The following is a 14595-nucleotide window of genomic DNA, read 5'->3' as shown; positions in this document are numbered from 1 at the left end:
AAGATACAAATATTTGTAACTGTCCCCATTTTAAGTGGGCTGAGCAAATGTGGGTGCAATACAGCCCTGTTTCAACCCTAATCCCTTTAACAGTATACATGTGAATTGATCATGGAACAATGCTCTTGATTACCACAGTATGCTAATGCCTATCTGGTGCAAGAGATCATTGATATGCGAATTGAGGGCTTTCGTGACAATTCAGGGACAGGACGGTCCAGGTCTAAAGAAGCGGAATAGCACCTCTAATACATACCTGTGTCACATGCTTCACAATGCCCCATTAACTCCTGTTAATTTGGTCATGTTTGGTCTCAACTGCAGCTTAAAAACTAAATAGAATTTTTGTGATTTCTACAGAGATGCCGAAGAGATGTTCTCATACACAATTATAGAACTATAGCTTAAGATACATTGAGTGAGGAGATTATGGTACACTGTAAAAAGGTTGCTGTAAATTTTACAGTAACTTACTGGCAGCTGGATGCCAGTAAGTTACTGTAAAAGTGTTTACAGTATCACTACTGTAATTTCATTTACAGTAATACAATTGTATACTGTATTAATATTTACCGTATGAGTACTGTAATTTTCATTTACAGTACAAGTACTGTATTTTTATTTACAGTATTAGAATTGGTTTCCTATTACATAATTAGAGATTTAAGTTTAGCTTCATTTCCTTTAAACAAAATTAATTTAATTTTAAATCTACATGTCACAGGTAAAGTTGCAATAAAGTTGATGAAACAGATCTAATCGCAGCAGTCAGTTTTATTTAACACAAAACAACCAAACAAAAAGACAAACCAATTAATGAAATTAACAACAGGTGTAACTGATGATTAACTAAAGAAAAACCACTACAGCACTGTAAACTTTTTTTTTTTTACCCCCAAAAAATTCATAAACTGAAATTCATGAGTTCTCATGAATATTTGTCATTAAAATATGCTGTTTAATTTAACTGTTTCATTGTTTAACTTAAAAATTAACTTTAACTTCAAAAATTACAAATGTGTTTGAATTCATCTTGTGTCTTTGTAACATAAATTTAAACATGCTTAAAAGCAGAACAAGCCTTACAAAAATCAAACCGTAAAAACATGTTTTTGTATTTTTGTCGTCAGCCCTGTTTTATTTCAATAATTTTGCCAATCGAAGTCAACAAGCTCTCTAATGAAAGATGCTACAAGGGGATTCAGGCTAGCGATTTTTCTCTGGACCCTCTTTCCAGATGTCCGGCTTATCTGTGATTTTGATTGGCATTTGGTGCCATCAGGGTTTATTCTCAGAATGAACCTGCAAGCACAAGAAAAAACATTTATCAAACCACTGCTTTCCCAACAGTCATAACATGGTGTTGTATGCACTTTGATGTTAATGAAAGCAATATGTACTATATAAATAAATAATTCATAGTACAGTGAGTGTAGACAGATTGTACCGGTGCAGATTATACACAGATTAGACAGATTATAATGGAATTTTGTGAGATTGAATTAAAACGAGGGACACATTTTTAGTGATTATAAAGGGACAGCTCTTTGCATGCTTTCTGCCATGTCGAATCAAACATCCAGAAGCCTATGCTTGATTTTCTGTTAAAATCAACAGTGGTTTGTGAATGTAGATAATTTATCAGGAACGTTGCTGGGATGTGTTGTCTTTAGGCCACTGGCTCTCAAACATTTTAGATTGGCGTACCCCCTGAGGCTTTTAACATCCTTCATTTATAAAACAAATAATGCTTTGAATAAAAAAAAATTCAATAGAGAAATATGCAATAATGGTAAAAACGATGCTTTTAAATATTTTAAATATTAAATTAAAACCGCCAGTAGGTGTCGGCAAGTCGCTGTCTTTATGAGTGAGTCATCGAGTCATTCATTCATTCAGTAACGAAGCAAGTGGTTGTAATTATGAATGAATCATTAATGAATCATTAAATCATTGACTCTCATTATTTATTCAAAGCCACAGATTCAATCACAAACACTTATGTGTGCTGCAGTGGCTTTCGTTGGAGCTTTTTTGTGCTAAATCCCCACTTTTACAAAGGTACATTGTCGAGAACGGCAGTATAGCACGATTTGCCAACTCAGTGATACCAATACTGCTACTGATGTCTTCAACTATTATTATTTTTCAATTTTAAACATTAATTATCGCCATTCAACACTACATTATAATTGAAAGCTATATATTTTAACATTTATTAGGCTCCAAAAAATATAACAACTATTAATTTTAGTGAACTTAAACCAATCATTACATAAGGCCATAATAAATGTCCTATTGAGCGCAACAAGCCATGAAAAAGAGGCAGCTTTACCTGTACTCACTGGGAATGAAGCTCGGGAATTAAATCATGCGCAACCCGCCCGCAATTCAATGCCGAAAACGTAATATTTGTATGTTTAACATAAATCTATGTGCGTAATTTGTTGTTATTAGAGACATCCGAGATTGATGATACATCATGGCACCCCGGTTGGGAAACACTGCTCTACATCATTGTTAGTCAATATCATAATGCTTTTAAATTAATTTATGATTACCTCTGAATGAACTCCAGCGTATTCATTGCCTCTTCCTGGTACTGTACATTGAATACGTAGTAGCAGCTAAACAAGATAGCTAATGCAGATTGAAAATCTGTTAGCTCTTGTGGCCCTATGATGACTTTGCCCTCCATTGTCAGCATCCATTTTTTAGCAGTGAAAACAGAATTTCCTGTAACAGACAACATCATAGCAGCTTTTTTTAGTAAGGGTAGGGAAAAATCTATTGTTAACAAATAATGATTCTTGAGGCAATTTTTTTTTCTAATTGTCACCATAAAAAAACCCCACATATTTAAATGCTTTAAAATCAAAAAATGTCTTTCTTCCACAGTACCAGTCTGTATGGTGTGTTCAATTTAGTAGTGATTGCACTTATTTTATATATGGAACTTTTTACACAGAACATTTTTCATTCCACTGCGCTTCTTTTCCATTGGTTTTGTGAGAAAACGTGCTAGAGAAAGACATATTTGACCACTGCACTCTCGTCCTTTGCAGTGTCTCACATCCATGTGTCAAATTTAAATAAATTATTTCATTTTATATTGATCAAAGGTGACAGTAAAAACAATGTTATAAAACAATTCTATTTCAAATGCATACTGTTCTTTTGAATCTTAAAAAAAAAACATCACTTTCTCAACGCAAATAAAAAAGCAGCATAACGGTTTTCAACATTGATAATAATCAGAAATGTTTCTTGAGCAGCATGTCATCATATTACAAAGATTTCCGAAGGATCAAATGACACTGAAGACTGGAGGAATGATAACAGGAATACATTGCATTTACCAATATATTTAAATAGAAAAAAGTTATTTTAAATTGCAATATGTGTTTCTGATCAAATAATTGCAGTCCAAAAACTTTAGCATAAGAACTTGTGGTGTACAGTCTGGTTGGATAGGCTGCTGCCTATAATAATTAAACATAATTTACCACTTTATTTACAAAATATTAATCTCCAATGTGCGTTCACAAGAGCACCGCTAAGCATGCATGTTGTGTTGACGCAAGAGCAGACTTTCAGTCAGCTCTCGTGTGTCCGTCTGCTGGTAGATGTTGGCCAACTTTAATCTCAGCCATAGCATTAATTAAAAAAAGCATTTTAATAGACTTACCAAGTGCAATCAGTCTTGGGGTACTGGGCAGAGAGAGGCTTCCCTCTACATCTGCTGGAGTTGCAGTGACCTAAAAGTAGAGCAATTAACATAAGGTTGGGAGAAATTAATTACATAGTATATAGAGAACATACTTGAATCTTGTTTTAAAATACTTCTCAATGTGCTCTCCAAACAAATTTATGCTTATATGTCACTTTGTGATATATTATGATACAACCCCGTGACCAGCACAAGTGTGTCTGCCTATCTTGCAAAATAGAAGTTTGATGATAAATTATGAAGAAAATTAAATTGTACCTCAAATGTATGACATATAAATACAAAAACAGTACTAGTCTTTTACAAATGTCTTAGAATGTATGACAAATCAGTATTCTCTAGAATCAGCCGTTCAAATAACATTAATACTTACATCAGCAAGAAGAAAGATGGCATCTTCCTTTTCTCTGAAGTCAGCCATTGTGGTAATTATAGATGCAACACCATAGTCGACATCTCCTTTACCAGCTTGGTCGATGTCTTTCAGGACTGTCCTGACATCCTTTTTCCACCTTGAAAGTTGACTTTCAAAAAAATGAAGCACCTTTTTTTCTTTTCTGCTAAAAGATTCTGTGAGCCTAGTGTTAAAATCAATCCCAGTCAGAGTGCTGAAATGGGCACACAAAAATCTCTTCATGAACAGGAATGGCCACTGGTCTTTGAGTTCATCAATGCTGGGTGGGGGGTTGTTATTGATGGCATAGCGCTGAGAAGCATATGTTAACTTCATCCATTCTTCCACCTGGCCATGCTCTGCCGCTCGGGGTCCCTCTTGAGAAAACAACTTAACCATTTCCTTTCTTTTTTCCTCCACTGATTCTGGAGTCTCATCTTCAGGGAGGTCAACTGGGTGCCAATTGATGCAGCCATAGCTATCAGTTTTTGCACATTTGGATGAGGTGCTCTCACTGCTGGGTATAGACTCGTTGTCGTTGATACGTTTTGGTTTTCTAACTCTCACCAGTGTGTTGTCACGATTGACGTGTTCAACCCTTGTTTTTATCTGATTTAGCAAAGATCCATAACCACAGCCAATCTGCTCTCCTTCCATTGTTACATCCGCAAAGCTTTTTGGATATTTTTCCATGATTCTTCTTGCAATTTCTGAACACTGGCTTCTAGTAGGGTTCAAGCATACCTTTCGAATTGATTCTACAATACTTCTCACCATAACTAACTAAAAGCTCCTGCTTCCTGGGTCGCTTGCCTTGTGCAACACATTGTCGCAAATTTGGTGGCATCTTCTCCCACGGTACTTCATATGATAAGACCCAGTCAGAGACTTGAACAGGGACATGGGTTGCTTGGCCTGAAGTTGAAGAGCCTGCTGGACAGTTGGATAGCTGGCCAGATGTATAGTCTTCATGGCCTGTGTGATGAATTAAAACATCTATATTGTATTATTGGAGGTATTGTTTGAGCCAAGTCACAATATGTAATCTTTAGTGAAACCCAAAGCTGAAAAACTATTTAATACCCACTACATATCTTTACAAAAAATATACACTATACTGCCCACAGGTGCATGTAAATACTAGGGGTGCACGATTCAGAAAATTCGATATTGATTTTTAGGCTCAAGATTCGATTCAAAATCGATTTTCGATTCTCGATTCAAAAAACGTTTCACAGTATGTAAATGTAGTTGTTCTTTTTCCTATGTGATTTATTGCAGTAGACGTACAATTTAAAAGAAAAGAAACACAACAAATTAAATGTAGTTTGATATTACTTTATATGTCTTCATACAAAAATAAAAACTTTTGCAACTAAAAAGTGCCAAGCTTTGGCCAGCTTCCAAATACATTTAATTCAAGTTCAAAATAAAACTTAAATAAAAAGCTTTTACATTTAGCTTTAAAAGTACTGTAGTCAGATCAAACAAACAATAATGCTAAATGTGGTTTGAGTACTTCAGCTACCAGTAGGGAAGTCCCAAAACCATTTTTTCAGATACCGAAAATTCTGAGTATCGACCGATACCGATCCGATACCAGCACAGTTTTTTTTTATCAAGTAGATCAATTTGATCAATTTCTATAACTCTGTGTGTTGAACTGATAATCACTCTTTTGTGTGTTAAACACAATCTACTTAATACAGACGTTACAAAGAAAAACAACAAATCAAAAAAATATATTATCATAATCTATGACAAAAATGCTATTATAAACTACATTAGTGGAGAATTCAGCAGTAAAATTTACTCTAGAAATTTCACGAGTGCACAATTATTTGATAAAATCTGAACATTCAGTGAAAAAAACATTATTTAGTGGAGAGTAATTAAAAGACAATAAGTGTCCTAATAAATTTGATAAAACGTTACACATTGCTCTTTGTGTTGTTGTAAAATACATTCATGAAAAACAAGATAAAAAACCCAAAGGCTATTAACAAGAAAGGCTATTAATAATCTTTCATTGCGCAAACCTATTATGATATGAAAGGCTTCAATACAGTACGGCACAAAGCGATTATGCGCATCCCGAACGCACTTGAGCTGCAGCGCGTCGAGTCCGCATTGAAAAGTTCAAAGCTGGGGGGGGGGGGGGGGGGGGTCATATATATCACAAACGCAAAGAAATATGTAATTCATTTATTTTACAAATTCAATTCCTTAAGGCCTCTCCTCAGGAGGTTAGACCCTTTTTTTGTACAATATTTTTTGTATATATATATATATATATGTATTGTGTGTGTATATTTTGTATGTATTTGCACAATAACAACAACACAACACTACTCTACTTATGGTTGTATTTGAAGGTGCAATGCTTCGCAGCCAGTAGCACAGCCCTTGAAGGAGCGTAGCTAAAGCAGCACCTGTGAAATTTAATTCTGCATATCCCTTCCCCTTCGAGCTGTCCTGGATGAACGTGAATTCTTTTTTCCATTCAGTTAGGAATTTGCAGGCATAGGAATTTGCAGGCATATTTTCTCTTTTTATTCGCCATGGTCTCTTCTTTCTTCCTTTTCCCCTTCTTCTTCTGCTTCTTTTTCTGCTCTGATTGCCGCGCTTGACTTCGAGGTGTAAACTTTTATTATTGTTCGGTCTGAAACGGCGCCCAGTGACAGATGGTGTAGCAATATTGTTGTCCGGGTGGAAATCGGGAGAAAGGTCGGTCCGGGAGATTTTCGGGAGGGGCTTTGAAATTCGGGAGTCTCCCGGAAAAATCGGGAGGGTTGGCATGTCTGGCCGTAGCTACGTCGTAGGCTGTGTGTAGCGCGCCTACCCTTCGGCGTACCCTGACGTGCACCTCTCCAAAAATGTAACAACGCGTCAATTCTACGCGTAGGCCTACCGCAAGCGCTCTGATTGTTCTGCTAGAACCACTCCCCGGCTTTCACATGCTCCCTCTGCATGTGTAATTGCGCGTCAACGCGGACAACGACGCAGAAGTATAAATGAAAACCAACGCGTAGTCTATAGCGTAGAGGCTCCGGCGTAGGTCCGACGCAGAAGTACATATTGATGCATAGTGTATTATACAATATCTTTCTTGCAATAGTTTATTCAGCCTTTTCTTTTAACAGTTTTAAATTTCAGTTACTGTGCGCATGAAAAACAATAATACTCGATTGTTGTGAATGTGATCTAACAGACACCCGGGAGAAACATGATTAAGGTACAGCAATACAGTCCAGCAAGATAAAGTTGTTTAGACCTTTATCAACAGATTAAGTATAATATTAACATTGAATAATCTCGGAGAGTGTCAACGTGTTGACTGTCGTAACCGAACCCGACGTGACGCGCTGTTTGAATGCTGAGTGGAGAATGTCTGACAGCCGCAGCGGAGGGTAAAGTTTACGTGAACTTGAATTAAACGACTTAAATGTTCATTTCTACCTCACATTAGACTATAGAATGGCTTCTGAAGACTTAGAATATAATGCTTGAAAACTTTATGGTGCTTTACAATAGAGGTCGACCGATAAAGGATTTTACAGATACCGATATTTAGGTTTGACCGTACATGCCGATAGCCGATTATTCAACCGATATTTTTTAAAATGGATACTGGGATAAAAAAAATAATAAATAACACTCCAAGAAAAACAGTGCTGAACTGAAATATGCTAAATAAAATAAATATATAAAAATTAATATATTAAAATGAGAAGTTGTACAGAACAAACTCTACAGAAAATAATTTAAACATTTAAATATTACAGGTCAAATATGTGGTGTGTTTTTTTTTTTTTGCTATAACCTAGAAACAGCCTATGTACATTTCATAGGTAACACTTTGCAAGTCCCATTTGTTAACAATGATGTATTAGCTAGCTTTCATGAACTATATGCATTATGCAATATACGTTTTTTACTGCATGTATGAATATTTTAGTTATATTTTAAATTACCTTGATCATTCTTGTTAGATCATACATCAAGGTAATAACAGATCAAATAAATTTTTTTTAACTCAATTTAAAATGTATAAGTAAATGTTGAAATTAAAAAACTAACAATGAATGATACTTTTACAACATTTATTAACCATATTTAATGCTAAAATTGTAATCTTATTGTAAAATTTTATCATTTCATATGATTCATGCTTAAAGAAGATGGTCATATTTAAATATCTGCAAAGGACAGAGCATTAACGTTAGAATTACATAAATGTAGACCTATATTAGCCTACATTTTTCTCAGATGTACCGATGTACCTAATACAAATAAATAAAACATCTCCAGTTAACTAGCAGAGCATTCATTTAGTTCGCTATTAAATAAGAGATCTAGCGCTTAAATCTGTTGTTTTTGAAATCAAGCTGAGTGCTCGTTGCCGCTGCGATCAGTGTCATGGATACAGTGTTCTCTTGTGGCTCGCGCAGTCTTCACTCGGATGCACGCTTCAATCTAACACTGTTGCAGAGACTCTCAATTCGTCCTGGTGAAATCAGAAAAAATAAAATGCACACAAACGTGTCCCTGCTTGATATAACTGTAACCACTGATGAACATATTCGGTTTTGATGAGACAGAGAAAAAACTATATGAGCGCGGATTAGAACCCGTAACTTCTGACACCCTTGGCAAAAGATCTACTACTAGACCATTTAAGAACTCGAGCAAAACTTGTGGATCGATGCATTTATTTATGAGTTGAACAGAGAGGCTGCACAGTTTGACCAGCGGGCAGCAGCCGCACACCAGGGTGCTGGATGGTGTTGTTAAGAACGTGCAATGTATAACTATTATCAGACCGGCCCTCGCGAGTCCCGACTCTCCCGATTGCCACTCCGCCCCTGCACGCCATTACAAATTAAAATAATAATAATAATATATATATATATATATATATATATATATATACACAGGTCCTACTCAAAAAATTAGCATATTGTGATAAAGTTCATTATTTTCCATAATGTAATGATAAAAATTAAACTTTCATATATTTTAGATTCATTCCACACCAACTGAAATATTTCAGGTCTTTTATTGTTTTAATACTGATGATTTTGGCATACAGCTCATGAAAACCCAAAATTCCTGTCTCAAAAAATTAGCATATCATGAAAAGGGTCTCTAAACAAGCTATTAACCTAATCATCTGAATCAACTAATTAACTCTAAACACCTGCAAAAGATTCCTGAGGCTTTTAAAAACTCCCAGCCTGTTTCATTACTCAAAACCGCAATCATGGGTAAGACTGCCAACCTGACTGCTGTCCAGAAGGCCATCATTGACAACCTCAAGCAAGAGGGTAAGACAGAAAGAAATTTCTGAACAAATAGGCTGTTCCCAGAGTGCTGTATCAAGGCACCTCAGTAGGAAGTCTGTGGGAAGGAAAAAGTGTGGCAAAAAAACGCTGCACAACGAGAAGAGGTGACCGGACCCTGAGTAAGATTGTGGAGAAGGACCGATTCCAGACCTTGGGGGACCTGCGGAAGCAGTGGACTGAGTCTGGAGTAGAAACATCCAGAGCCACCGTGCACAGGTGTGTGCAGGAAATGGGCTACAGGCGCCGCATTCCCCAGGTCAAGCCACTTTTGAACCAGAAACAGCGGCAGAAGCGCCTGACCTGGGCTACAGAGAAGCAGCACTGGACTGTTGCTCAGTTTTGCATGTCATTCGGAAATCAAGGTGCCAGAGTCTGGAGGAAGACTGGGGAGAAGTAAATGCCAAAATGCCTGAAGTCCAGTGTCAAGTACCCACAGTCAGTGATGGTCTGGGATGCCATGTCAGCTGCTGGTGTTGGTCCACTGTGTTTTATCAAGGGCAGGGTCAATGCAGCTAGCTATCAGGAGATTTTGGAGCACTTCATGCTTCCATCTCCTGAAAAGCTTTATGGAGATGAAGATTTCATTTTTCAGCACGACCTGACACCTGCTCACAATGCCAAAACCACTGGTGAATGGTTTACTGACCATGGTATTAGTGTGCTCAATTGGCCTGCCAACTCTCCTGACCTGAACCCCATAGAGAATCTGTGGGATATTGTGAAGAGAAAGTTGAGAGACGCAATACCCAACACTCTGGATGAGCTTAAGGCCGCTATCGAAGCATCCTGGGCCTCCATAACACCTCAGCAGTGCCACAGGCTGATTGCCTCCACGCCACGCCGCATTGAAGCAATCATTTCTGCAAAAGGATTCCCGACCAAGTATTGACTATTGAGTGCATAACTGAACATAATTATTTGAAGGTTGACACTTTTTTTTTAATTAAAAACACTTCTTTTATTGGTCGGATGAAATATGCTAATTTTTTGAGACAGGAATTTTGGGTTTTCATGAGCTGTATGCCAAAATCATCAGCATTAAAACAATAAAAGACCTGAAATATTTCAGTTGGTGTGCAATGAATCTAAAATATATGAAAGTTTAATTTTTATCATTACATTATGGAAAATAATTAACTTTATCACAATATGCTAATTTTTTTGAGAAGGACCTGTATATATTAATCGATTTTTGGAATTCTATAAATCGATTTTGAATCGGTAAAGCTTGCATCGTGATACAAATGTGAATCAATTTTTTTGCACACACCTAGTAAATACATAAAAAAAAAATTATAAAATGTTTAAAGCTGGCTAGATCAAACATTTTTTATATTAATAATGGATGATATAACTACTTGTGATAAAAAAAAATACACACATTTTTTATATTGATGTTTTAGTCTTTTCAAACTTAACACGTGCAATATATACACTCACCTAAAGGATTATTAGGAACATCATACTAATACTGTGTTTGACCCCCTTTCGCCTTCAGAACTGCCTTAATTCTACGTGGCATTGATTCAACAAGGTGCTGAAAGCATTCTTTAGAAATGTTGGCCCATATTGATAGGATAGCATCTTGCAGTTGATGGAGATTTGTGGGATGCACATCCAGGGCATGAAGCTCCCGTTCCACCACATCCCAAAGATGCTCTATTGGGTTGAGATCTGGTGACTGTGGGGGCCATTTTAGTACAGTGAACTCATTGTCATGTTCAAGAAACCAATTTGAAATGATTCGAGCTTTGTAACATGGTGCATTATCCTGCTGGAAGTAGCCATCAGAGGATGGGTACATAGTGGCAATAAAGGGATGGACATGGTCAGAAACAATGCTCAGGTAGGCCGTAGCATTTAAACGATGCCCAATTGGCACTAAGGGGCCTAAAGTGTGCAAGAAAACATCCCCCACACCATTACACCACCAGCCTGCACAGTGGTAACAAGGCATGATGGATCCATGTTCTCATTCTGTTTACGCAGAAATCGAGACTCATCAGACCAGGCAACATTTTTCCAGTCTTCAACTGTCCAATTTTGGTGAGCTCTTGCCAATTGTAGCCTCTAAATCCTATTTGTAGTGGAGATGAGTGGTACCCGGTGGGGTCTTCTGCTATTGTAGCCCATCCGCCTCAAGGTTGTGCGTGTTGTGGCTTCACAAATGCTTTGCTGCATACCTCGGTGTGGCGAGGGGGGCGTGGTTCAGCGAAGTCTGTAGTGGGAGAGCGAGGGCGGAGCCGAGCGGTGAGTAAGTGGGTCAAGTTCAAATGACAAACACCTGTTTGTGATTTCAGTAATTGGCGTGAGGAGACCGCATATAAGCGGGCCGTGCTGACAGCATTTTGAGAGAGGCATGGGAGCTCGTGCACGTTGCGTGAGAAGCTGTGACCAGTGAACGGAGTGTTGCTGAAACTTTGACACGTGAAGCTGTATCCAGCGGGAAGAGTGTTATTGGAATCGTGTCCAGTGAAGCTGTATCCAGCGGGAAGAGTACTATTGGAATTGTGTCCAGTGAAGCTGTGTCCAGTGGGAAGAGAATTATTGTCTACTGTTTATTTTGCCTTTTTGATATTCTGAGTTAACTTTGTTTGACCGTGATTACGCGCCGTAAAGGGGGAAAAACCTCATTAATAAAAGTGCACGAGTCCCAGTATTCGCCGACCCCGTGTCTCCTTCCATCATCCATACACAAACGAACCTGTTATACATCACACTGGTGCCGAAACCCGGGATGGAAGGAGAGGCCGCCGCCAGGCCACCTCTGGCATCGCCTTTTGCGGACATTATCAACGCGTTCGCGGGCCTCCATCAACAACATCAAGAGGCTCTGCTGAAGATGGAGGAGCATCAACAACATCGTTTCGAGGCCCTCCTCCAGACCCAGCACGAGGACCGCGAGCAGTTCCGGATCTGGATAGACCGGGAGGCTCGGGCGTCTACATCGTCGGTCCCGACCACGGCCCTTCCCCTCCACAAGATGGGTCCCCAGGATGACCCGGAGGCGTTTCTGGACCTCTTTGAGAGGTCGGCCGAGGCCGGGGGCTGGCCGCCCGCGGACTGGCCCATGCGTCTGATCCCGCTGCTCTCGGGAGAAGCACAGATCGCCGCTCAGCAGTTGCCAGTCCGCAACCTCCTGGTCTATGAAGACCTGAAACGCGCCATTCTTCAGCGGGTCGGCCGGTCCCCGGAGCAGAGTCGTCAACAGTTCCGCTCCATGGAATTCGGGGAATCCGGCCGACCCTTCATCTTCGCGCAACAGCTCCGGGACGCGTGCCGCAGATGGCTGGTGGCCGAGGACCGCGGCGTCGATGGAGTCATCGAGTTGGTGGTACTGGAGCAGTTCATCGCCCGGCTGCCAGAAGACTGCGCAGTGGGTCCAGTGCCACCGCCCGACGTCGCTGGACCAGGCCATCCAATTGGCAGAGGACCAGCTGGTGGCGTGCCCAGAGGTTGGCGATCCCCTCCCGACATCTCTCTCTCTCTCCCTCCCTCCCTTCCTCTCTCTCTCTCTCTCTCGCCCTGTCCCCGCTCCCAGGTCTCGAGGCGGCTTCCCACCGCGCCCGGCGCCCCGCTGGAGGACCGGGCCCGCAGCTGAACCACGCCCCCCTCGCCACACTCGGTTGTAACGAGTGGTTATTTCAGTCAAAGTTGCTCTTCTATCAGCTTGAATCAGTCGGCCCATTCTCCTCTGACCTCTAGCATCAACAAGGCATTTTCGCCCACAGGACTGCCGCATACTGGATGTTTTTCCCTTTTCACACCATTGTTTGTAAACCCTAGAAATGGTTGTACGTGAAAATCCCAGTAACTGAGCAGATTGTGAAATACTCAGACCGGCCCGTCTGGCACCAACAACCATTCCACGCTCAAAATTGCTTTAATCACCTTTCTTTCCCATTCTGACATTTAGTTTGGAGTTCAGGAGATTGTCTTGACCAGGACCACACCCCTAAATGCATTGAAGCAACTGCCATGTGATTGGTTGATTAGATAATTGCATTAATGAGAAATTGAAAAGGTGTTATAATAATCCTTTAGGTGAGTGTATATAATGCATAAAATACATAAATATATTTTTTTACTCTTTTTTCCAATAGGTGAATGTGATAATATCATAAATAATAATAATAAAATATTTAAGGATCCAACCTATTGCAAAGAAACTATACACAAATATACACTAATAGACAACAATAACCATCATGAATAATAGAACATATATCAGCAAATCAATATAGCAAACATATGAAATTAGTGTATACAAAAAGTCCAACCCATTGCAAACAAACTATGTACAAATATACTCTATATGCACAAACAGAACCACCTCTGTTTTTCATACTAAGGTATCAGATGCAAATCTTAAAGCTTCTACAAGACAGATGTCGGACACTGTAAGGCACTTAAGTTAACACCTTACTAAATTGACTGTAAAAGAGAGAATGTCATCTGAATGGGCCTTCTAGTCTTCAAGAGTGAAGACAGAGGAAACAACATTCAGCTTTTTTTGTAATGACAGTGGCACAATAATACATCCAAATTTAGGAGTAGCACAGACAAAACACCATCAAGATATGGTTACTAGAATACCTATCATTCAATATAGGAAACAAAATCAATTAAAATATATGCCAAAAATTATGCATAGTGGACCTTGTAAAGTACATTGAGGAAATGGCATCACGTTTTTAGAGTGTCCATTTTTACCTGAATATTGATTTATATGCCAGGGTCCAACACACTGCAAATAAACTTTGTACAAATATACCCTATTTAGGCCCAAACAGAACCGCCAGGCGCGGACCTCCGTTTTTCCACACCAAGGTGTCAGAAGCAAACCTTAAAACTTCCACAAAAAAAACCCACGCAGACTGGATGTGAGTCAGACTAAAGTTAATACAGCACTTTTAAATTGACTATAAAAGAGAGAAAAAAATAACCTTCCTGACAGATTTGACGTATTGTTAACATTAATGATTATGAACTATTAGGAAAAAAAATTCTATTGTTTCTAGTATTTAAATAGGACAACGCTCAATGTTGTCCAATATTATAAATGTCAGAATTATGCATTGTAAACAAGGGGCAGTATTTCTTACCTCTGTTATTGAAGTGGTGTA

Source organism: Rhinichthys klamathensis, unplaced genomic scaffold (assembly GCF_029890125.1).
Source record: "Rhinichthys klamathensis goyatoka isolate OS25496 unplaced genomic scaffold, OSU_Roscu_1.1 h1tg000011l_1, whole genome shotgun sequence".
NCBI lineage: Eukaryota > Metazoa > Chordata > Actinopteri > Cypriniformes > Leuciscidae > Rhinichthys > Rhinichthys klamathensis.
The sequence above is the reverse complement of the archived record's forward strand: the minus strand, read 5'-3'. Positions refer to the sequence as shown.